Here is a 22,874-nt window from a genome sequence, read left to right as displayed (position 1 = left end):
ATAGCCGCTAATCTTAGACAATCGAAAATGACTGGTTTGGGATTTTAGGTCGTGAACGACCTTATGAGGAAACATGCATTCAGACCCGATTTTGTAATTTCAGGTCCGTCTTTAGACCCACGATTGCTTTCAGATATGAATTGGGCCTGATTCTAAGGCCTGTACTGGACTTGCAGGTCTAGAGTGGGCCTGATTCTTAGGCCTGTACTAGATCTCCAGATCTGGAGTGGACCTGAATTTTGGGCCTGATTGAATATGTGGCCCATTATTCATATCCTGGCCATTTAATCATACCATAAGTGGGGCCCACCCTTTGGGACTCATTTAAGGCCCTGATATCTTTATAGGCCCATTTATCCAAGTATGTGGTCCACTCAATAATGTTTTATTATTTGATCTAGGCCAAATATGAGTTCCATCACGAGCATATAGTCTGACTCATTCAGGAGGATATGGATCATCTAATTACTTTGATCATGAATTTTCATATATATTAAGACTTTGAAGTTAACTGTTCAACTTATGGACAGCCATACATGGATCTACCTGTCAAGTTACATAGTCCATTCTATCTATCTATCATGAGAATGAAAGGAGTTGGATTTAGTCATGCTCATTTGAACCAATACAGATCAAATAAGAGTTCTGATTCGGCCCTATTATTAGCCCATCACCCATCCTTAAGAGTTGATATAGACCATTGGAATATATGATGTGAAACCTTTTCGTTTGTTTCACTTTAAGGTCCCTTTATTTTCAAAAGGGTCAGTACCAACTAGCTTATGGGCCGCGTCAGACTAATTTAGAAATAATCCAATTAGAGGCATGATTGTAATTGTAATCATAAGTCTATATTTGTAGTGTTGGATTTGGTTGTGTTAGCCACCATAGTGACCTCAATCGATGAAAGTTTTACAAGTACAGACTTGTAACATTGGGATAAGGAGGATTGCGTACAGTTGTGTTCACATTTTCATGCATACGGTAATGAAAACACAGACGATTACCGTTTGGTAGACACGTGAATGTGTAAAGTAAATGGTACTAGTAATGTAAAGTTGAAAGACTCATCTCACCCACAGGTGTTGAGTGTCTCAAATTTACATGACTTACATCACTTAGCTTCATGTTCGGGAGGATCACTAACATGTTATTATTACTGCCCACAAGAGGAATTATGATAATGTAACAGATTCTCACCAAGATGAGATGGTTGGGCCCATTGTCATCTTGGATGATTCAATTGATGCCTCCCTTAGCAACTGAATTAATTAACTTTGCCTGATATTTTGTTTACATACACGAAATTGCTTTATGAAATAATGAATTAATGTGAGTATATATGTATCTCTTCTATTTCAGTCTCAATTTCAACTAATACGCATTAAGTCCCTACCCTAAATGGGTCTAATTATACTCAATGGAAGAAAGCCATTGAAGTTGTATTGGGCTGCCTTCAATTAGATCTTGCCTTGATAACACCAGAAATACCAAAACCATCTGATAATACCACTGAAGCAGAATATAATTGATGAGAGGCATCGTTTAGATCAAATGATACATGCCTGAAAATCATTAAGCATTTGATTTCTGAATCAATGAAGGGTGCCACGCCTGAAACAGATAAGGCCAAAACTTTCCTAATTGAAATGGAAAAATGATTCAAGATATCTGATAAGTCTGAAGTGGACATTCTTTTGAATAAACTGACTCACTCATCCTACGATGGAAAAAAGAAATATCCGTGAATACATTGTAGAACAGATCGAAGTTGTTTCTAAGATTTGTTTTCTAGCGCTTGTACTCACTAATGATCAACTTGTTCATTTGATCATGAATAACCTTCCTCCCTAATTCGACAAGTTCCTAGTAAATAATAACACTCTGAAGGATATGTGGACATTGGATGAACTTATCACTCAGTGCGTCTAAGAAGATGACAGGATCAGGCAGATGGTCAAAATTCAAAATCTTAATATGGTGACTTCAAGTCAAGGGCATGGGTAAGGGAATAAAGGTAAAAGAAAAAGGAAACAAGGTTCTAATAATGGATCCTCTTGTCATCCATTTGGAAACCATGAGAATCAATCTGGAAATGGATCTAAACACAAATGGGTTAAAGGAAAACCGTGCTTCTTTTCCAAAAAGACGGGCCACTTAAAGAAAGACTGTGAAGGGTTTAAGAATTAGCTCATAAAGAAAGGTAATCATTCTATTCTTGCCTGTTTTAAAACTAATCTAACTGATGTATTATTGGATTCATGGTGGATAGATTTAGGAACTACTATTCACATATGCACTTCTATGCAGGAATTACTACAGGCCAGGCCACAACTGATGCAGAGCGCTCAGTATACGTAGGCAATTGTGTCAAGGTTGACGTGGAGGCAATAGGAGTCTGTAGGCTTAAGTTGAAATCTGGTTATTTTTTGGATTTAATAAATACATTTTGTGTGTTATCTATAAGACGCAATTTAGTTTCAATTTTCTGTTTGGATAATTTGGGATATTCATTCCACTTTGGGAATAAAAGCTTTAGTATTTACTTTAATTCGATTAAAGTTGGAACCGACTCTACAGTAAACAACTTATACCAGTTAGACTTGATTGTCTCTCACGTCTATAATATTAATACCTTACATGGAAATAAAGTGGGATCCAAGTGAAGGCTAGACGATGAGAATTTCTCCATGTTGTGACACAGGCGGCTATGTCATATATCTCATGAGAGATTAGACAGGCTTGTACGAGAAGGAATTTTGCATTCTCTAGACTTCTCTGACTATAAGTATGCAATGATTAAATAAAAGGAAAACAGACTAGAAATAGAAAGAAAGGTACAACCAAGAGTGTAGGTCTATTAGAGGTGATACATACAGACATTTGTGGACTATTTCCTACAGCTTCATGGAGTGGACACAAATATTTTATTACCTTTATAGATGACTACTCTCGTTTCTGGTACCTCTACTTTATTAATGAGAAATTAGATGCCCTAGATGCTTTTAAGATCTATAAGGCCGAAGTTGAAAATCAACTTGATAAAAGTATCAAAGTTGTCAGATCTGACCGTGGTGGTGAATACTATGGTAGATATGACGAACCAGGACGCAATCCAGAGCCATTCGCTAGATACCTATAAGATTGTGGCATTGTCGCCTAGTACACTATGCCTGGTACTCTAGAGCAAAATGGTGTGGCTGAGAGGCGTAATCGCACCCTTATGGATATGGTGTGAAGCATGATTAGTAATTCGACATTGCCAGAATCACTGTAGGGTGATGCGATCAAAACCGCAGTTCATATACTAAACAGGGTCCCCAATAAAGTAGTAAGCAAAACTCCTTTTGAGTTGTGGAATGGGAGAAAACCAAGTCTCTGATATCTACATATTTGGGGTTGTCCTGCTGAGGCCAAAATTTATAACCCGTATGAAAATAAGCTTGATCCTAGAACCATAAGTTGTTTCTTCATTGGATACCCAGAAAGATCAAAAGGCTATCGATTCTACTGTCCTTACCACTTTATTAAGATTGTTGAAACTGAGAATACTAGATTCATTGAGGACACTGAAAACAGTGGGAGCACGAACATAAGAAATTTTGTCTTTGAGGAATAAAGGACTGTGACTTCAGTTATAATTGCTTCAGATCACGTGGGTATTAATGATGCAGTTGATCATGTAGTCACTGCAGAACACCACGTAGAACCTCATATACAAACCACTGATGAGGAAAATCAAGATCAGACACAACAAGCTGAACCATTGAGAAGATCTGAAAGAAAGAGAAGGCCTGTAAATTGAGACAATTACATCGTATATTTACAGGAGCACGACTTTGACATATGGGTGAAAAAGGATCTTGAATCTTTTACACAAGTCAAACAAAGTACCGATCCTTCTCGTTGGATTGATGCCATAAAAGATGAGTTAAAATCCATGAGGGACAATAAAGTATGGGATCTTGTAGAGTTACCCATTGGAATAAGGCCGATTGGTTGTAAACGGATATTTAAAACCAAAAGGGACTCCAAGGGTAATGTCGAAAGATATAAATTCAGACTTGTTGCCAAGGATTTTAACCAACATAAGGGCATTGATTTTAAGGAGACTTTCTTACCAGTATCTAAGAAAGACTCATTCAGGATCATAATGACTCTTGTAGCTCATATGGATTTAGAGTTACATCAGTTGGATGTAAGACTGCATTTTTCAATGGGGATCTGAATGAGAATATGTACATGTTGCAGCCCGAAGGTTTTGTAGCTACTGGATTAGAATATTTGGTTTGAAAACTTAAGAAATCCATCTATGGGTTGAAACAGGCATCGTGACAATGGTACCTAAAGTTTCATGAACTAATTTCCTCTTACGGCTTTGTAGAAAACACTGCAGATGAATGTATCTACATTAAAATCAGTGGGAGTAAGTTCTTTATGATGATTTTGTATGTTGATGACATTCTATTGGCTAGCAGTGATACCAGGATGTTGAGCGACACCTAGAAATTCTTATCTCAAAGATTTGAAATGAAAGATCTTGGTGAAGCGTCTTACGTCATTGGCATTGAGATTCGCCGTGACAGATCACTTGAACTGCTCAGCCTGTCACAGAGGGCCTATATTACTAGGGTACTCGAAAGGTATGACATGCAAAATTGTGCTTTCGGACAGTCACCCATTGTGAAGGGTGACAAATTTAGCCTATTTAAGTGTCCAAATAATGATTTGGAAAATAATCGAATGAAAGAATTTTCATACGCATTAGTAATGGAGAGTATCATGTATGCTCAAGTCTGTACGCGATCGGACATTGCTTTTGTCACCGGAATGTTGCGAAGATACCTATCTAATCCAGGAATGCAACATTGGATAGCTGCAAAGAAAGTATTATGGTATCTACAGAGAATGAAGGACTTCAAATTCACTACAGAAGATCTGATCGATTGGAGTTGATTGGATACTCAGATGCAGATTTTGCTGCCTGCGTTGACATTAAGAAGTCCACTTCAGGAAGTCTTCATGATGGTTGAAGGAGCTATCTTGAAAAAGTGTGAAACAATTTACCATAGCCTCATCCACCATGGAAGTTGAATTTATTGCCTATCACGATGCATCTAATCAGGCACTATGGTTACAGAGTTTCTTCTCACATTTGCTGGTACTGGAGCATATTCCGAAACCCTTGAAAATATTTTACGATAATTCAGCTGTTATTTCCTTCTCTAGTAACAACAAGTATTCATTAAGGTCGATGCATATCGACATCAAATATCTTGTTGTAAAGGAAAGAGTTCAGAATCATCAAGTGTCTGTGGAATTCATCGGTGCTAAGAAGATAATTGCAGATCCGCTCACTAAAGGGCTCCCTATCACGCCATTTCAGGAGCATTTGACATCCATGGGAGTCATTGATCCCACAGATGTTTTCAGTTAGTGGGAGTTGAGCGTACTTTGATTTTCACAGGCATTTAGAGATCTCGTTTTATACAGTTTGTTTTTGGATGATTTAGATATAAAAATTTATTTCTGCTTCTCTATATATATGCACATATTTTGAATAAGTAGAACTACAGTCATGTCTCGTTGAAGATATGTAAAAGCTTCCAGACCTCTTAAGGATAGACACATCATTACACTAAAGTGTGTAATCCTTATACCACATTTCCTAGTTCATGATCTATGTCGTTAAGATTGAAATTTCTTATGATCGCGCTTAGCCTCACTTCGCCTAAATTAAATGTTGTGACGACTACCGCGTTTCGATACTGACAGTCTTAATGAATCATATTGAATAACATTACTCATATTGTCCAACTATTTCATTGGTTAATCATTTGGATGTTTTCTTAAAATTAAAACTTATTTTCAACATTATTCTATATGACAATCATTGATGTTGCTCAATGAGGCCCAACTGGGATAACATAAGAACTCTATGTGGTGAGCCTTACTGATCAACGGCCTAGATTGTCCTAATAGTTGGACTATGTAGTTGAGTAAACCAATGGGCTCCACTTCAGGTGATCCACTGCGCAGCCTATCTGCGCAGCAGGTGCGTATGAGGGCTGGAATGTATTGCTTTTTACGCAGATAGCTATTTGGGTTGAACTAGAACACAACAATGTGGAGCAGTGGGAGAGAGAGTTATGATGGGAAGAAGAATTCCCATCAAATATTTTTATATAAGGGTGTGAAGGAAAGGAAGACTACAACATTGGTATTCTATTATTCTTAGCAATGACATCCCACTTAGGTAAGCCATCTGAACCCTCGATCTCCATGTCCTATGCACAACAGATCTTTAGGATTTCCGCATCCAGATAATCTTACATCCCGAACTTGAGGGTCTCTTCAATAAGTTCGATTCAAAAGCTAACGTTGCACTTGATGAATTCGAGGTTGTCAATCTTGGAACCCCCGAGAATCTTGGGGAAGTTCGCATTAGAAAAACTGTCTCTAAGTGATAAGAAGAAGATGATTGAGTTTTTGAAACCAAGGCTATCAAAATTTGTCTTCTCTTAAGAAAACATGCCTGGACTCAATGAAGATTTGGTGGTACACTGTCTACCCACGAAGCCTGAAATCAAGCCAGTCAAATAGACATTGAGAAGAATGCGACCAAAATGGATCATGAAAATACGGGAGGAAGTATTCAAGTAATACAACGCTAGTTTCCTGGTAGTATCCAACTATCCGGAATGGCTTGCCAACATCATTTTCGTACCAAGGGCAAGGTCTGAATGTGCATTGACTTTTGTAACATCAATAAAGCCAGTCCGAAAGATGACTTCCCACTGCCCTACATCGATACCCTGGTTAACAACATGGCATGATACAAAATCTTCTCTTTCATCGACAGTTTCTCTGACTACAACCAAATCAAAATGCATTACGTGAAAAATGGAAAAAAAAGGACGGATTTTGAGACGGTCCAGGACCGTCTCTAAAATTCCTTGGTTCAAAGACAGTTTAGAGACGGTCGTAAACCGTCTCTAAAATATTAGACAGCTCTTGGACGTCCCTAATATTGTCTTAAAATGTTGAACGTCCGCAAATCATTTAAGATGGTCGAAGACCGTCTTATATGCGGTCATCTAAGACAGTCAAAGACCGTCCGCATTAGAGACGGTCACTGGCCATGTTTTACTAATAATCTGAGACTGTCAAAGACCGTCTTTATTAGAGACGGTCCTTAGCCGTCTTATAGCCCTATCAAAGACCGTCTTCATTAGAGACTGTCAAAGACCGTCTCTATTAGAGACGGTCCTTGGCTGTCATATAGCATTGTCAAAGACCGTCTTTATTAGAGACTGTTAAAGACCGTCTCTATTAGAGACTGTCCTAAACCGTTTATCCTAAACCATCTCTCTAAATTTTCTTTTTCAAAATATCATATTTCTTAAACATTGTCAAAAATTAAGAAGCTAAAAAAAATTATAAACTTCAAAAAAAAAAATAGTTGAGAAACTTAGAAAAATAATTAACAATTTTTAAGAAAAATTTAAATTTTGAAAAAAGAAGAAGATTTCGATAAAAAAAATAATATTTTGAAACAGAAAATTAAAAAAATTAAACAAAATTGTGAAAATTTTGACAAATTGAAAAAATATATTTTTTAAAAAAGAAAACTAGATTTTGTATTTTGACAAGAAAAATTGAGAAGTTATATAACAAAAGTGATATTAAAAAAATGATATTTTGAAAAAGAAAATTTAAGAAATTAAACAAAATTGTGAAAAAATTGACAAATCATAAAAAATATATATATTTTAAAAAAGAAAACTAGATATTGTATTTTGACAAGAAAGATTGAAAAATTAGATAACAAAAGTGAGATTTCGATAAAAAAAATGATATTTTGAAAAAGAAAATTTAAAAAATTAAACAAAATTATGAAAAAATTGACAAATTGTAAAAAAAAAATATATTTAAAAAAAAAGAAAACTAGATTTTGTATTTTGACAAGAAAAATTGAAAAGTCAGATAGCAAAAGTGAGATTTTGATGATGTGTTGTATATCCTTGCCGCCCATACGTTTCTCCAACCCATTTTTGGGCCGGGTATAAAAAATTATGTAGATTTAAATCTTAAGTGGACCACACCACTGGAAAAAATGATAATATAGTACCTCGCCATTAAAAATTATAAAGAGCCTATCGTAAGGTTTTAGTAATGTTTATTTGCAATCTAACTTGTTGATAATGTAAAGAAGATCTAGATGAAGGTAAACTACAAACATCAAATTGATCCAAAACTTTTGTGGCCTTCAAAAGGTTTTTAATGGTTATTCATCATATTATTTTGATTAGTATAGCCCACCTAAGATTATTTAGTTCTTATGATTTGAAATCGCATCATAAAATATGATGGAAAAATATATGGATGGTGTCGATATACATAAAATATATCAAGGTGGGCCCTACACAGTTACCTAAATAGTGAAATGGTACTACTATAAGGTCACCTCATGAGAACTTCTCATGAGGTTAATCTGTGTGCGCCCCACCATGATGTGTGTAGAACATCAACACCATGCATTTGATGTGTCCCCGTTAAGTCCAAAAATCAGTCATATACGAAACTCAGATGGGCCATAGCATCTAAAACTATGTGAAGACATCCCTAAAACATATAAAAGCATTTGGTAGGGCCCACATGAGTTTTGGATGTGTATGAAACTTGGTCTGACTCCTCATCCAAGTGGGACACACATAATGAATGGGCTGGATCTATGAACCACATCTAGGTGGGCCCAATAAATGATTATGAATGTTTTAATGGGAGGGTAATCCTCTCAACTATAGTATGTGGTGTGGTCCACCTAAGTCATGGATTGACTTTATTTTTAAGCTCGTGGCCCACCATGGAATGGTGCATCTAACTGATGGGGCAGATCCAAAGTTCAAGTGGACCCACCATAGAAAAGAGTGGGATAGTGACACCCACTATTGAAACCTTTTTAAGGCCCGTCGCGATGTTTATTTGAGATCCAACTTGTTTATAAGTTAATACAAACATGGAATAAGGGGAAACTAATATATTAGCTTGGTTGAAAACTTCTACGGCCCAAAGTAAGGTTTTAATGGTAGGCATTCAATCCCTACTGTTTTTTGTGATGGGGTCCACTCGAACTTTAAATTTGCCTCCTAAAAATTTTCAATGGTAGACGTTTAGTTTATACTTATAACAAAAAAAAAACAGTACAGTAAGCCTTACGAGGATTTTAATGATGGATATCCAATTACCATTGATTTCATGTGGTGTGGTGCACCTGAGATTTCTGTGGTGGGGTCCACTATAGATTTTTATCGGCCTCATTCTTTGGCTCATTACGTAAATTGATCTCTCAAAATGGATGGACAATGTGGATATAACAAATACATCATAGTGGGGCCCACAAAACTTGGTGGATGTTGGTCGGTGCTCTATAGGTCCATCATAATTTACGTGTTTCATCCATGTCGGCCTGAGTTTTGAAGGAAAGTTTAGCTATTACTGCAATTTTGAATGGTGGACGTCCAACCGTCCTGAGTTTTCCATTTTGTGGTCCACCAAAGACTTAATTAGGGCTAATTTTTGGGGATCAATCCCAAAAAAATGTTGATAAATGGATCGACGGCTTGGATGAAACATATCCATCATGCTGGGGTCCATAGAGCCCTCCCCTTTCTAACGGTATGTTTATCGTTTTTTCTTCTATACAAAACTGTGAGTTTTGTACAGAATGTAAAACAGCAGCAATGATATAGAGTTATCCCGACCATTCAAATAATCCTTCTAGTTGTAAATGTTTAATATTTATAATTTTCTTAGATAATACAATCTTAACCATCCAGAAAATGGTCCCTCTTGCATGTACGGATGTTAACAGATTGTTTGTTATAAAAAATGGTAAACACACACTGTTTCGGATTTCAAAGGTTTATCTTATTTAGAAGAGGAATTGCAAGCGCCATTTTCTCTTTATCATTTTCAAGCAGTGCATCCCAGCCCGCGAGCGCCATTTGCTCTTTTCCATTTTCAAGCAGCGCATCTCAGCCCTCAAGAGCTCCCATTTTCAAGCAGCGGCATCCCATCGCCATCGAGCAACGTCTTCAAATAGGTGAGCTTCTCTTTCCTCGCCGATCGGACCCACCATGATGTGTTTTATGTGGCCCCACTATGATGTATGCCTTAGCTTTTCTCATAGAATGGATGTTTTCTCTAATAAAAGGAACCATCTCTCTCTCTTTCTCACTCAAAAGGAGAGATCGGGACCATTAGAAAAGGGAAGTTTGGGCAGAACTTGCCCACTGATGAAATCTTTCTCGAACCTACTTGGTCAAGGGTTTTGATCATCATTATAACTGATGGTGGGCCCCCAATAGGTATGGTGATCTGACTCGTCTCGGACTGGTTGCGTTTGAATTGGAAAGAGGATGAATAAAAGAGGACTTGACATGCGAAATCTGACTCGGTTGAGACGGGTCTGAATATGGAAATGTTTGTTTGTTGCGACTGATTGACAGAAACTGGATGGTTTGTGTTATTTGTCAGAGTTTTGTGATCAATACTGTAAGAGAGTCGCTTGTTGGGGTTGTTTGGTCAATTTGAAAATGGGATGATATTGCTCATGAGGAATTATATGATGCATGGTTTCCATTTCTATCAGGTGGGACTCATTTTTTGGTAATCCGGAATATTATTTGCTGCATCCTGCCATTGATGAGCTCTGTACCAGATATATACTCAATAGGACATTTTCACCTTTTGATTTCTTGATATGTATTGATGGTTAAGAAGAGAAATGCAACAATCATCCAATTCAAACTGAAAAAAGACAAAAAAAAAAAAAGAGTCTCATGATTGGTCACTGGGATCTTCTATTCTGGAAGTCTTTTGGGTCATGATCCATTCACAATGGCATGCAACAGAGCAAGGTTTGGGCCATACAAAACCATAGGCCCTACTTGTCAGAACTGAAAGTCCATGTATGTTGTGCAAAGATGCAGATTTTGCATTGTATTATGCATCTGTTTATTCTGCTAAGTAGTTACATTTAAAAAAATAAAAATAAAATAAACAACTTGAGAGAGAGAGAGAGAGAGAGAGAGAGAGAGAGAGAGAGAGAGAGAGAGGAACTTAGCCCAGGTCACAACTAAAGATTGTGAGTTTGGAGGAATTATATGCTTGTCAAAACTGAAAATCCTTGTATATTGTTCAAGGATGTGGGCTGTGCATCGTATCATTGCTCTGTTTATTTTGCCAAGGTATGCATTTTCTATTTACCAACTTTGAATGAAGGGGCTGCCATACTTCCTTTGATCCCTACAGTGTTAGAGAACTACCTAAGATGAAATTTCTAGCTATTCGATAGACATAAAAGAAATGAACATGACAGTGGTCCACACTGAGCGAGAAAAGGCAAAAGATTGGACTGATGGCATTTTCTAATCTCACACACATGATCCCATATATGTGGGAACATGGATCTTGATTCCATCTTATGGTTCCCACCATCAATTGAACTGAGACCCAGCTGAGTTGGGTCTCTTTTTTCTTTTAATTAGTTAAAAAGTATGGTGTTGTGAAGTGAAAATAGTGATAGGAAAGTGTAATTGTGTCAGGTTGGTGGATACACAGTGGAGTAAAAGGGAGACAACACTAGTGCAGTGAGAGGAGCAGGTCATGATTTCTTTCTCAATCTTTTTTTTTTCTTTTTAGTAGAAAATCAGTAATAGTTTGTTGATGATAACATTTATATGATAATGAGAAAGTGGATACCCGAAGGCTTGTTGATTGGAACCAATCAAAGGGTAGGTGTTTATGAAATACAATTGCTTTCACGTCATGTTGGTAATGACCTTCATGATTTACTATTCTTTGCTTTTCTCTGTCATATTCACAGAAGTCTTGAAGCTAATTGCAATTCCTGCTTAAAGCTTCAAAAAATGGGTTCAATTCCTTGCCCAAAAACATATCAGTATGTATTCAATTATCTTTCGTTGTGCTTCAGTGTTATAATCAGGATAATCTACGTTGGATCATTGATGATGGTTTTGTACGTCACATGTCTAGTCACCAAAACATTGTACATCAGCATGTCTGCCATTAGAGTTCTTTTTTCCCTAGAATTTGTTGTAAAGATGCCATCTTTTCATGTTTTTCTTTGATTTGTTTGTGGTGATGATTTTCCACATCTGAACTTTATTGCCCAGTTTGTCAGAACATCTCCATGTTTAAAAGGTGATACTATCAAAAAGTTCATGGTCTGTGCACCAAAAATCCTAAGATTGGGATAACCATTTGCATAGAATTTGAGTAAGACCATGCCACCATATGAATGGACCATACTCATTTTCATCCCAGGTGATATTTATGAATGCCACACTCCTTGTGCGTGTCTTCGATGTTACACAAAAGCAACATGACAGCAGAAGATAAAAGAACATGGTACCTTAAATATAAGGTATTAGTTGGTGATTTCTCCTTGGAAATGGTGGCCCAATTGCACTGGCTGGATCAAGGCGCTTGATATGCGGGAACTCAAAAATTGTGCAGTTGGCGTGTATTAACCGCACAATCGCTTACTCATAGTCCCAAGATTGGGATGAGTTGAACAATCCTAACCTTTGATTCGCGGACACCTGTATGTTGAAATTGGGATTATGTGAATTTTTTCATTATTTTTTATGTTTCTGTTTATTGGGCATTCATGATATTGCAGTTTTAGGCAAAGTTGATGTTTATGGATGATGTTTGTCTTGGTTGCAATCCCATGTTCAAAAATGTTATGACGAGTTCCGTGATTTCTTTTATTGATAATATTAATGAGTTATAAGCTGCTGCAATATGGGATTTAAAATGTTATGATGAGTTCCGTGATTTTTTTTTTCTGTGATGCCAGTGCATGCCATTCCAGCCCCAGCAGCTGGCAGTTTACATTGTCCTAAAGCATCAAATGCGTACACATTGCACCTAAGATGAATGGTGTTAAGTAATCTGTTCCCTCTAAAAAGTGTAGTGGACTCCCTATAAAGGGGCACAAAGCACCTCTGAACAAATGCAAACTCTTAAATTTCATGAAGTTGTTGTTGCCTTAGCGCAAGCCGCTACAAAGGCCAATGGTGAGCCTGAAAATGCATGTCAAGTGTCACAAGCAGGTATTTCAGTTGTAGCTAGCCATAAGTTTTCTTTAGGTCGAAGCGGTGGGATCTATGTTATTGAGTGGCTATCTTTGGGTTGAAGTCATTGATAGTTGGAACTATTATTGTATGACTGCAACTAGTGACTGTAATCAAATTATTGGCTGCATTATCATTTCAACCAAAGAAATTTTTTTTTCATTGTTTTATTTGTCAGTTGACTCAAGATGAAAATTTCTAGTATTTTCAGTCTTTTGGCTACATGAATGGATTACCAACCTGCTTAGCTTTCATATTATACTAATCATGTATAATTGGAGCGAACAACACTAATTTATGATTTGAACTATAGATATGTGCATGTGTTTGTATTTGCAAGTTTATAAATGTTGGTTCAGAATTGTATTCCAGTCATTTCTACATATTTAGACATTTAAACTCATTTTTTCAAATTAAGCAACCTTGGTTTGGTGAGATCTAGTTAGTTTGTAATTTTGTGTCAATGTTTGTACTTTTCTTCATTTTTCCTCTCTTGACATTCCCTTACTATGCTTTTTATCAAATTTGTAGGACTCTCCCAAGAACAGAGATTTCCCGGGTGCATTCTAGGACAAGGCATCATGTAAAAGATTTCTGCATTCGAAGTCAGGTGCCTGAGTCAGAAGCAAATTCCTCCCTTTAACCAAGATAGACGATTGTTTATGCATCCACTAATTAGGTAGGGTTGTGCATATCTTTTTCTACATATTTCATTCTTAAAAGTGTGTCCATGCTGTGTTGGTGGCCATCAAGCCTTAATCTTTGGCTGACCTTTGGGCATTTTGGTTGAAAACAAAGCAATGAAGACCTGATAGTAGAATAACCAGTTGTTGAAGAGGACAAATGGTGGGGCATTTCTTGTATTCTTGGAGATGATATATATATATATATATATATATATATATATATATATATATATATATATATATATATATATATATATTCTAACAAAAATTTTATTACAAGGAATGAAAGCCAGGGGCTATACACCGGAAGATACATTTCCTCAGGTGCTTTGTTTTTTCTTGAAATTGTTCAAAGTAACCGTCAATGGTTATCAAACTGAAATAAATTTATTTTCTTACTAAAATAATGGCATTTTTTGGATGGCATTCTTAATAAATTTAATTTTCTCCTTTTTTCGTATGCCAAAATGATAATATTTCACATCTTTTTTTCCTGATTTTTACCTCTATTTACCACTCTATGTAGATGGATTGATCTGATTTCCTTGTTTTTGATTTTTTTTTTTCTTCCTTTCTTGAAATTGATGAGATTTTTACCTTTTCATAAGGCTGATATGATTAAAACTCACACCTTTCTTGAATTTTTCCTATGGGAAAGATCTTAAGTGTACCACCAAAGTCCTACCGTACATAGAACTTGACACCTTGCTATGGCAGTTTTGTGAACTAAATGTTGTTGATGATTATGTCCACCCACTTTATTTAAATATATATCTTAATCTTTCTTTTTTGCTGGTATGTTCCTTTGTACTTGCAACCTTATAAGAATTTGTGACCTGTCTAGCAATGTTACAAAAACTCCTATATTCTGTTTCAACCAAATATGCTTGCTTGTCACACATGCCAACACACTTATTTGGATAAGATCTATCTTTTTTTTCGTTATTTTTTGTTTATCGTTTAATTACCATTGCCTTAGTTCCTATTATAGTTAACAGTTTACTGTTAGTGCAGTTTTAATTCACATGTACTACACTAAAAAACTTTCTTAATATTTTACACTTGAATGATCTAATACTTACAAATGGGTTTGCTAGAGCTGCAAAAACTTTCTCCACAAGCTTCAACCTTTGCTAAGTTATTTTCATTGTGCACATTGCGACCTAATTCCATAATGTTCTTTGCTTCAAATCTAGCTTCTAATCATAAGGTAGATTTGAAATACCTCAGGAATCTAGAGCTGGCAGAAAGATTTTACATGAAATTGTGATTCAGTAATCTACTTTCCATTATTTTGTACATTCCAAATTGTACCAGTGAAAATTTGATTGTGATGCTACTGTTAAGGGCACTCAAAGAGATGGAGGAGAGTACATCATCATTCCTTGCCTTGAGAGTACAAACCCTCATGCATGAAATCCACCAGTGCATATTGTCAGTAACTATTTCTTTCTTTTTTCTTTTTTCTTTTTATGAAAGACAATTCAAGAAGTTAATATATATAGTGACAAAGGCATGACTGTTTGTGGCTGATTAGCATGCCAGATTCCCAGGATTAAATGATTCTTTCATTCCTGATGATGAAACCAATATATTTTAGTGTTGGATGCAAATTATATATGACATGGCAGGTTGAAATGCTGCATGCATAAGATAGGTGGCATGAGGATCTGAACGAGCATACCAGATGAAAAAGGACCGAATCACCTGCAACAAGCCTCTTTGCACTTACACACTCCATCCAGTTGCAAGAAGATGTTGCTTGGGCTAACCTGCATTAGAAATGGAATTAACAAATGGTGGGCTAGTTACAAATTTCAATTCCTAGAGTTGCTCTCTTATATATAGCATAGATGTATATTATGCCTGAAATAGTCCATTAAAGACATTAAAGAGTAGAACAAAGATATTAGATGAAGAACCCAACAAAACAAATCCATAGTGACAAATCCTTCTTTCAAATTTGAGGCTTTGCTCTGTTCTGTTTCTTCAAGTTTGCTATTTTCTAATGACTACAGACCGTCAACATCAAAGTAGCACATGAGTGACATCTAGGCTAATCTTCGAGTGGGCTGCTATGGGTATCTTTATCGATCGTGTATTATCAGGATAGTTTGATCATGAACCATTGACATATGCATACGTGCATGGCCCACCGAAGAACTAGGCCAACCTGAATAGTTGCACTCGCGATTAGGCAATTGCATTGCTCTATCATTCATGGTTTGTTTTTCATCTTCTTTTGTGGGGTTAAATCTTTTCATATATTTTATCGGCCAAATCTAGAAGTTTGTGATTGGGGCTCGACAACGAAGAAAAGTGGCAGTGAAACCAACACCCAAAAAGTCTCAAATTGGAACACCGTCGCCATTACCGCACCCAAAATCCGTCTTTCAAATATGTATGTCCTTTTGAACCTTCCTTAATTACACAAGTGGCTGAACCATCTCTGTATGTTACACATAATTTGTCATCTATTAGTTTCTGTAAATGAAAATAAGAGGATTGATCTTAATAGTATGGTCGTCATGCACATAGATAGAAAATGCTTGCAATGAATGTTTATGAGTACTTGGTAATTTTGGAGTCCTTGGTTAGAGTTTGGGTTGAAAGTACGAGTGCTGGAGCCGACGCTTTCAGAGTCTGAATTCATTCTTTTGAAAAATAGAAAAATGGGAATATTAGTAAATATGGATTTTCTTGTTAAGAAGAAAATGGAAGATGGATTGAAAAAACATAAAAGAGATTTTTTTTTTTCTTCTTCTTTTTTGCTTCAAGAGAGACGGAGATGTGAGAGTGGGGGAAACATTGGTGGCTTAATTAAAAAGAACTACATAGTGGCTTGATCCTAATCTGACTTTTTGGGTACGTAGGCAACCGTTCGTAATGTACTAGAATATCGGTGTAGCCACAAATCTTTTTTCTCCTTTGAATTGTAGCAGACTGTATCGGTTGCATTTTTCTCTGTCATACGTGTTGTTGCTATCAAAGATATAATATCACCTCCTTATAGGGAAACATTTAATGATGTGTACAGGTAAATTCATTTTTTCTTATTCCTTATATTGTTTTCCAGTTATATTTGTGTTGGTTTCAGAGTACAAGTAGCGATAGAAATTGTTGGTCGATTGTGGCTTGTAGACAAAGGGATGAGTAACTAACAATACAAATATGGGAGGCCTTCTCTAAGTATCTAGATGCTTTTAGATATATTTATGTTCATTACCAAAAAAAGGGGCAAAGGCTACGGATAAAATTCGTAGCCATAAACCTATGGCTACGGACTAAAACCGTAGCTAGTTCGTAACACGACCGTCGTCGTAGGTGCCATAACAATAGGTCCGGAACCTATGGCTACGGATTTAATTCGTAGCTATAGGTTAAATAGCTACAGATATAATCCTTAGCAATTATATCTGTAGCAAAAACTTCAAACAGCTACGGATATTATTTGTAGCTGAAAGTCCGTAGCAATATGCCAAAATTGAAAAGGTTACACCTGTCTGATTAGTGGCTATGGATTTAATCCGTAGCTATAGGTTAAATAGCTACAGATATAATCCGTAGCAATTATATCTATAGCAAAAACTTCAAACAGCTACGGATCTTATTTGTAGCTGAAGGTCCGTAGCAATATGCCAAAATTGAAAAGGCTATAGCTGTCTGATTAGTGGCTACGGTCAATATTCGTAGCTATTTTGTACATGTGGTAAAAAATTAAATTATTTGTTCATTCAATTACCACATGTACAATCATTCATTCATTCAATTACAGTAATTCATTCATTCAATTACAATCCTTCATTTAATCAATTACATCATTCATTCATTCAATTACAATCCTTCATTCAATCAATTACAATTACAATCAATTACATTACAATTACAAAAATGCTGAAAATACAAATCTTTGGCTTCATTAGAGAAATGTGCTCGATTTCACCTTGAAATTTCAACAGCTACTAAAATTACATCATCCTACAAACAGTCATGTCATTCATAAATTAGAATGTCCATTGGGGAAAAGAAAGATAGTGAAAGAAGTGCATCATGTATAATCACTTTTTTTCTTCTTAATGAATTAAAAAAAAAAAAACTCAAAGAGGAATGAAATTGACACAAAAGAAATGGTCTCACCATATGATTATAAGTTTTTATTTAGGTTTAGGTTAAGGTTAGGCTATAGGTTATAATTAAGGTTTATGTTATAGGTTAAGGTTTAGGTTATAGGTTTAGGTTTAGGTTATAGTTTATAGCTTTTGAGAACTTGATTATAGGTTAAGGTTTAGATTTATGAAATCAGGTTCGAGTTCGGGATCGGGTTTAGGTTTGGGTTTTCAAGTTTAGGTTTAGGTTAAGTTGTTGATATTAGGATTATGTGTAGGTTTGGGTTTAAGGATTTGAGAATACATTTAGATTTTAAGTTTATGTTTAAGTTAAAGGTTTAGGGAAATGTTATAAGTTTAGGTTAGGTTTAGGTTTAGGTTTAGGTTTAGGTTATAGCTTTAGGGAATTGAGAATGGGTTATGGTTTAGGTTTAGGAAATCGGGTTTAGGTTTGGGATTGGGTTTAAGTTTGGGTTTTCAAGTTTAGGTTTAGGTTTTAGTTAGGGAGTTGAGATTAGGATTAGATGTAGGTTTAGGTTTAGGAAATTGAGTTTAGGTTATAGGTTTATGGAGAGGTTAGGTTTAGGTTATAGGTTTATGGAGAAGTTAGGTTTAGGTTTTGGGATTTGGGAATAGTTTTAGGTTATAAGTATAGGTTTAGGTTAGGTTATAGGTTAAGGTTTAGGGATTTGAGTTTAGGTTATAGGATTATGTTACGGTTTAGGTTCAGGTTATAGGTTTTGAGATTTGAGAATGGGTTCGGGTTTAGGTTATAGGTTTTGGTTTAGGTTTAGGTTATATGTTTTTGGTTTTGAGAATGGGTTCGGGTTTAGGTTATAGGTTTTGGTTTTGGTTTAGGTTATAGGTTTATGTTAAGGTTTAGGTTTAGGTTTAGGTTAAAGGTTTTGAGATTTAAGAATGAGTTCAAGTTTAGGTTATAAGTTTTGGTTTTGGTTTTGGTTTTGGTTATAGGTTTAAGTTTAGGTTTAGGTTATAGGTTTTGGGATTTGAGAATGGGTTCGGGCTTAGGTTATAGGTTTTGGTTTTGGTTTAGGTTATAGGTTTTGGGATTTGAGAATGGGTTCGGGTTTAGGTTATAGGTTTTGGTTTTGGTTTAGGTTATAGGTTTTGGGATTTGAGAATGGGTTCGAGTTTAGGTTATAAGTTTTGGTTTTGGTTTAAGTTTATGTTATAGGTTTTTGGATTTGAGAATGGGTTATGGTTTAGGTTTAGAAAATCGGGTTCAGGTTCGGGATTGGGTTTAAGTTTGGGTTTTCAAGTTTAGGTTTAGGTTTAGGTTAGGGAGTTGAGATTAGGATTATGTGTAGGTTTAGCTTTAAGGAATTGAGTTTAGGTTATAGGTTTAGGGAAAGGTTAGGTTTAGGTTATAGGTTTTGGTATTTGGGAATAATTTTAGGTTATAAGTATAGGTTTAGGTTAGGTTATAGGTTAAGGTTTAGGGATTTGAGTATGGGCTATAGGTTTAGGTCTAGGTCTAGGTCTAGGTCTAGGTTTAGGTTAAGGTTTAAGTTTTAGGTTTAGGTTAAGTTTAAAGTTATGTTATAAGTTATAAGTTTAGGTTATAGGTTATAGGTTAAGGTTTTAAGTCATAGGTTTTGATTTAGGTTAAGGTTATAGGTTTAGGTTTAAGTTATAAGCTATAGGTTTAGGGAATTGAGAATAGGTTAAGGTTTAGGTTTAGGAAATTGGGTTCGGGTTCGGGATCGGGTTTATGTTTGGGTTTTCAGGTTTAGGTATAGGTTTAGGTTAGAGAGTTGAAATTAGGATTAGGTGTAGGTTTAGGTTTAGGGATTTGAGAATACATTTAGGTTTTAGGTTTTAGGTTAAGGTTATAGGTTTAGGTTTAGGTTGAGGTTTAGGTTATAGGTTAAGGTTTTAGGTCATAGGTTTTGGTTTAGGTTACGGTTATAGGTATAGTTTAAGGTTTAGGTTAAGGTTTAGGTTTATGTTATAAGATATATGTTTAGGGAATTGAGAATAGGTTAAGGTTTAGGTTTAGGAAATCGGGTTCAGGTTCGGGATCGGGTTTATGTTTGGGTTTTCAAGTTTAGGTATAGGTTTAGGTTAGGGAGTTGAGATTAGGATTAGGTGTAGGTTTAGGTTTAGGGATTTGAGAATACATTTAGGTTTTAGGTTTAGGTTTAGGTTTAGGTTTAGGTTATAGGTTGAGGTTTAGATTTAAGTTAAGGTTGATGTTTAGGTTATTGGTTAAGGTTTTAGGTCATAGGTTTTGATTTAGGTTAAGGTTATATGTATAGGTCAAGGTTTAGGTTTAAGTTAAGGTTTAGATTTATGTTATAAGATATAGGTTTAGGGAATTGAGAATAGGTTAAGGTTTAGGTTTAGGAAATTGGGTTCAGGTTCGGGATCGGGTTTATGTTTGGGTTTTCAAGTTTAGGTATAGGTTTAGGTTAGGGAGTTGAGATTAGGATTAGGTGCAGGTTTAGGTTTAGGGATTTGAGAATACATTTAGGTTTTAGGTTTAGGTTTAGGTTAAGGTTGAGGTTTAGGTTAAGGTTTTAGGTCATAGGTTTTAATTTAGGTTAAGGGTATGGTCCTTGTAATTACAGATATAAACATGGCCATTTGACGCAAATGGCCAGGCCCTTCCAATGCTGTCCATAAAAAATGGACAGCTTCATCATGGTCATAACAGCGGTTTCCTCCTTCCAGGGACCCCCGCTCATCCGAATAGCTCCGACGCACATCTAGGTCTGCTCCATTAATTTCGAGTAAATACATAAACACGGCCTATTCAAATGGTCAGGCACCTCCAATGCTGTCAATAGGAAATGGACAGCTTCATCATGGTCATAACAGCGGTTCTTACCTTCCAGGGACCCCCGCTCATCCGGATAACTCCGACGCACATCCAGGTTAGCTCCATTAATTTCGAGCAAATTTAATGGAGCAAATACATAACCACTTGGCCCCAAATACTTTATAAAAGAAAATTTTTTCTGTTTTCTCAAAATTTCCATTTCGATCTTTTTTGGCTCAAATCCATGTCAATGCATGAGAATCATGTATAAACATAGATTTTAAGCAAAAAACATGAGGAAAATTACAACATAGATATCATGCACATGATATCACATAATGTATTGTTTGATGAACTACACATGTGCATTCTTGACAAGAGACGTACCGGATGCTTGAATCTGAAATATGCAGCTCTAACCCTTCCACATACAACATCCACCTGAGGTAGAATAGATGCTCATCTGTCATACAAGCATTTGGCAAATTCCGAATCTAAATAAGCAACATTTCCAATAGTTCTTTGCTCCAAACTGATAGAAGTGGGGAAACAAATCTTCCGCCATTGCTTTTTTAGATATCCTTCAATCCCACAATGGTTACATGGGACATCCAACAGGCCCTAAACCTGTCAAATGAGTTAGAAAGTATAGTTGCAGCCAAAGTTTTTGTTTTGTACCCACAGTTAATTTGATTCAACCATATACAGGGATTGTAAACTTGAGAGCCAAAATTCTGTATTTATTTACAGTTTGTAAGGCCTAAATCCAATGGCTGCCAAAAAAAAAAAAAGCCTCATATTACAATCCAGGCACCTGAAATATTCCGAATCATAAGCTGATAATAAAGTCACATATATCACAATGCAATATTGTTCTCAAGGAATGGTCTTGAGAACTTCATGAAAATTTACACTACCAAAAAATTGAGCAAAGGCTACGGAATTAACATATGTTATGGCAATGCACATCTTAGTAGCTTCATGCCACTACTTGATACCTGACAAATCAGTGAGGTGAATTAACATGTATTATGGCACGTGTGGTGGATGAGACACCACCATTTAAGAAATGGTGGAAATGCACATCTTAGTGACTTAGTCTAGCCCTTTAATCACATTTCTGAATGTATATGAATGCTCGTTCCAGTAACATAACAGACATTACACCAAATTAAAAGACATTCAAATTGATCTTGCAAATTGACAAATCAACAAATTTTCTGAAATTCCCTTCAAGATATATATATATATATATGCTGAATGAAAGTTAGTTGATGTTTGCAAATACTATGCAATAAAGTCAGATGCATCTCATTAGCTCCATACCATTGCTTGATTCCTAATGAATGCAATGCAGTGAATTAACATGTTTTATGACACGTGGTGGATGAGTCACCAACATTTAAAAAATGGGGTAAATGCACATGCTAGTCTAGCACTTCAATCATATTTTTCAATGTATATGAATGCCTGTGCCAGTAACATAAAAGACATTGAAAAAAAAAATATAGAAATTCAAATTGATGTCACAATCTGACAAACCTAAAAAAAAAATTCTGGAATTCTTTTCAGGATCTTAAGACAATCCACTAACATCACCATCATTACCTTTAAATCCCATCTAATCCACCCTAATCCCTTCAAAATTGCTTGGGACGTGTTTGGTTCAAGGGATTAAAAGGGATTTGAAGGTTTAATCCCGGTATTGGTCGAGCGTCCCAAACAGATCGGAAATAGCAATCCCGGGATATAGCAATTCCATAGATCTTGCACCAATCCACTGACGCAGCTATCATTACCTAGAAATCTGTGCAATCCACTCTAATACCATCCAATTCCATCCAATCTGCCCGGCCAAACAGGCCTTACTGGTGGGCGTTCCATGCGAGGTTGGCCTGTATCTGAAATGCCCAAAATGGCCAATATGGGTGGTTGACTCTGTTTGGCACGCCCGGCCAATCCCAGGATTTAACTTCCAATCCCTTCCAAAAACATCCAATCCCTTCCAATCCGACCGGCCAAACGGGCCCTTAGATTTCAGAAACAGGGAGAGGGGAATGCGGATTGAAGGATTGGAAGATTTGAGAAAGAGATAAAGAGGGAGAAAGAAAGAAACTGACTGTGCTCCATCTTC

General features: G+C 36.1%; 1 long non-coding RNA gene across 1 annotated transcript; it reads right to left on the bottom strand.

Annotated features, from left to right (window-relative positions):
• Positions 1–15,255: 15,255 nt before the first annotated feature.
• LOC131220504 (uncharacterized) lies at positions 15,256–16,363 on the bottom strand. The gene is made up of 3 exons (XR_009158639.1): positions 16,191–16,363; positions 15,537–15,624; positions 15,256–15,426 (listed from the first exon to the last, which is right to left on the bottom strand). It is a non-coding gene; the product is annotated as an uncharacterized LOC131220504 (long non-coding RNA).
• Between the last annotated feature and the right edge of the window lie 6,511 nt (positions 16,364–22,874).

Source organism: Magnolia sinica, chromosome 12 (assembly GCF_029962835.1).
Source record: "Magnolia sinica isolate HGM2019 chromosome 12, MsV1, whole genome shotgun sequence".
In the NCBI taxonomy this organism is placed as follows: Eukaryota; Viridiplantae; Streptophyta; class Magnoliopsida; order Magnoliales; family Magnoliaceae; genus Magnolia; species Magnolia sinica.
The sequence above is the reverse complement of the archived record's forward strand: the minus strand, read 5'-3'. Positions and strand labels throughout refer to the sequence as shown.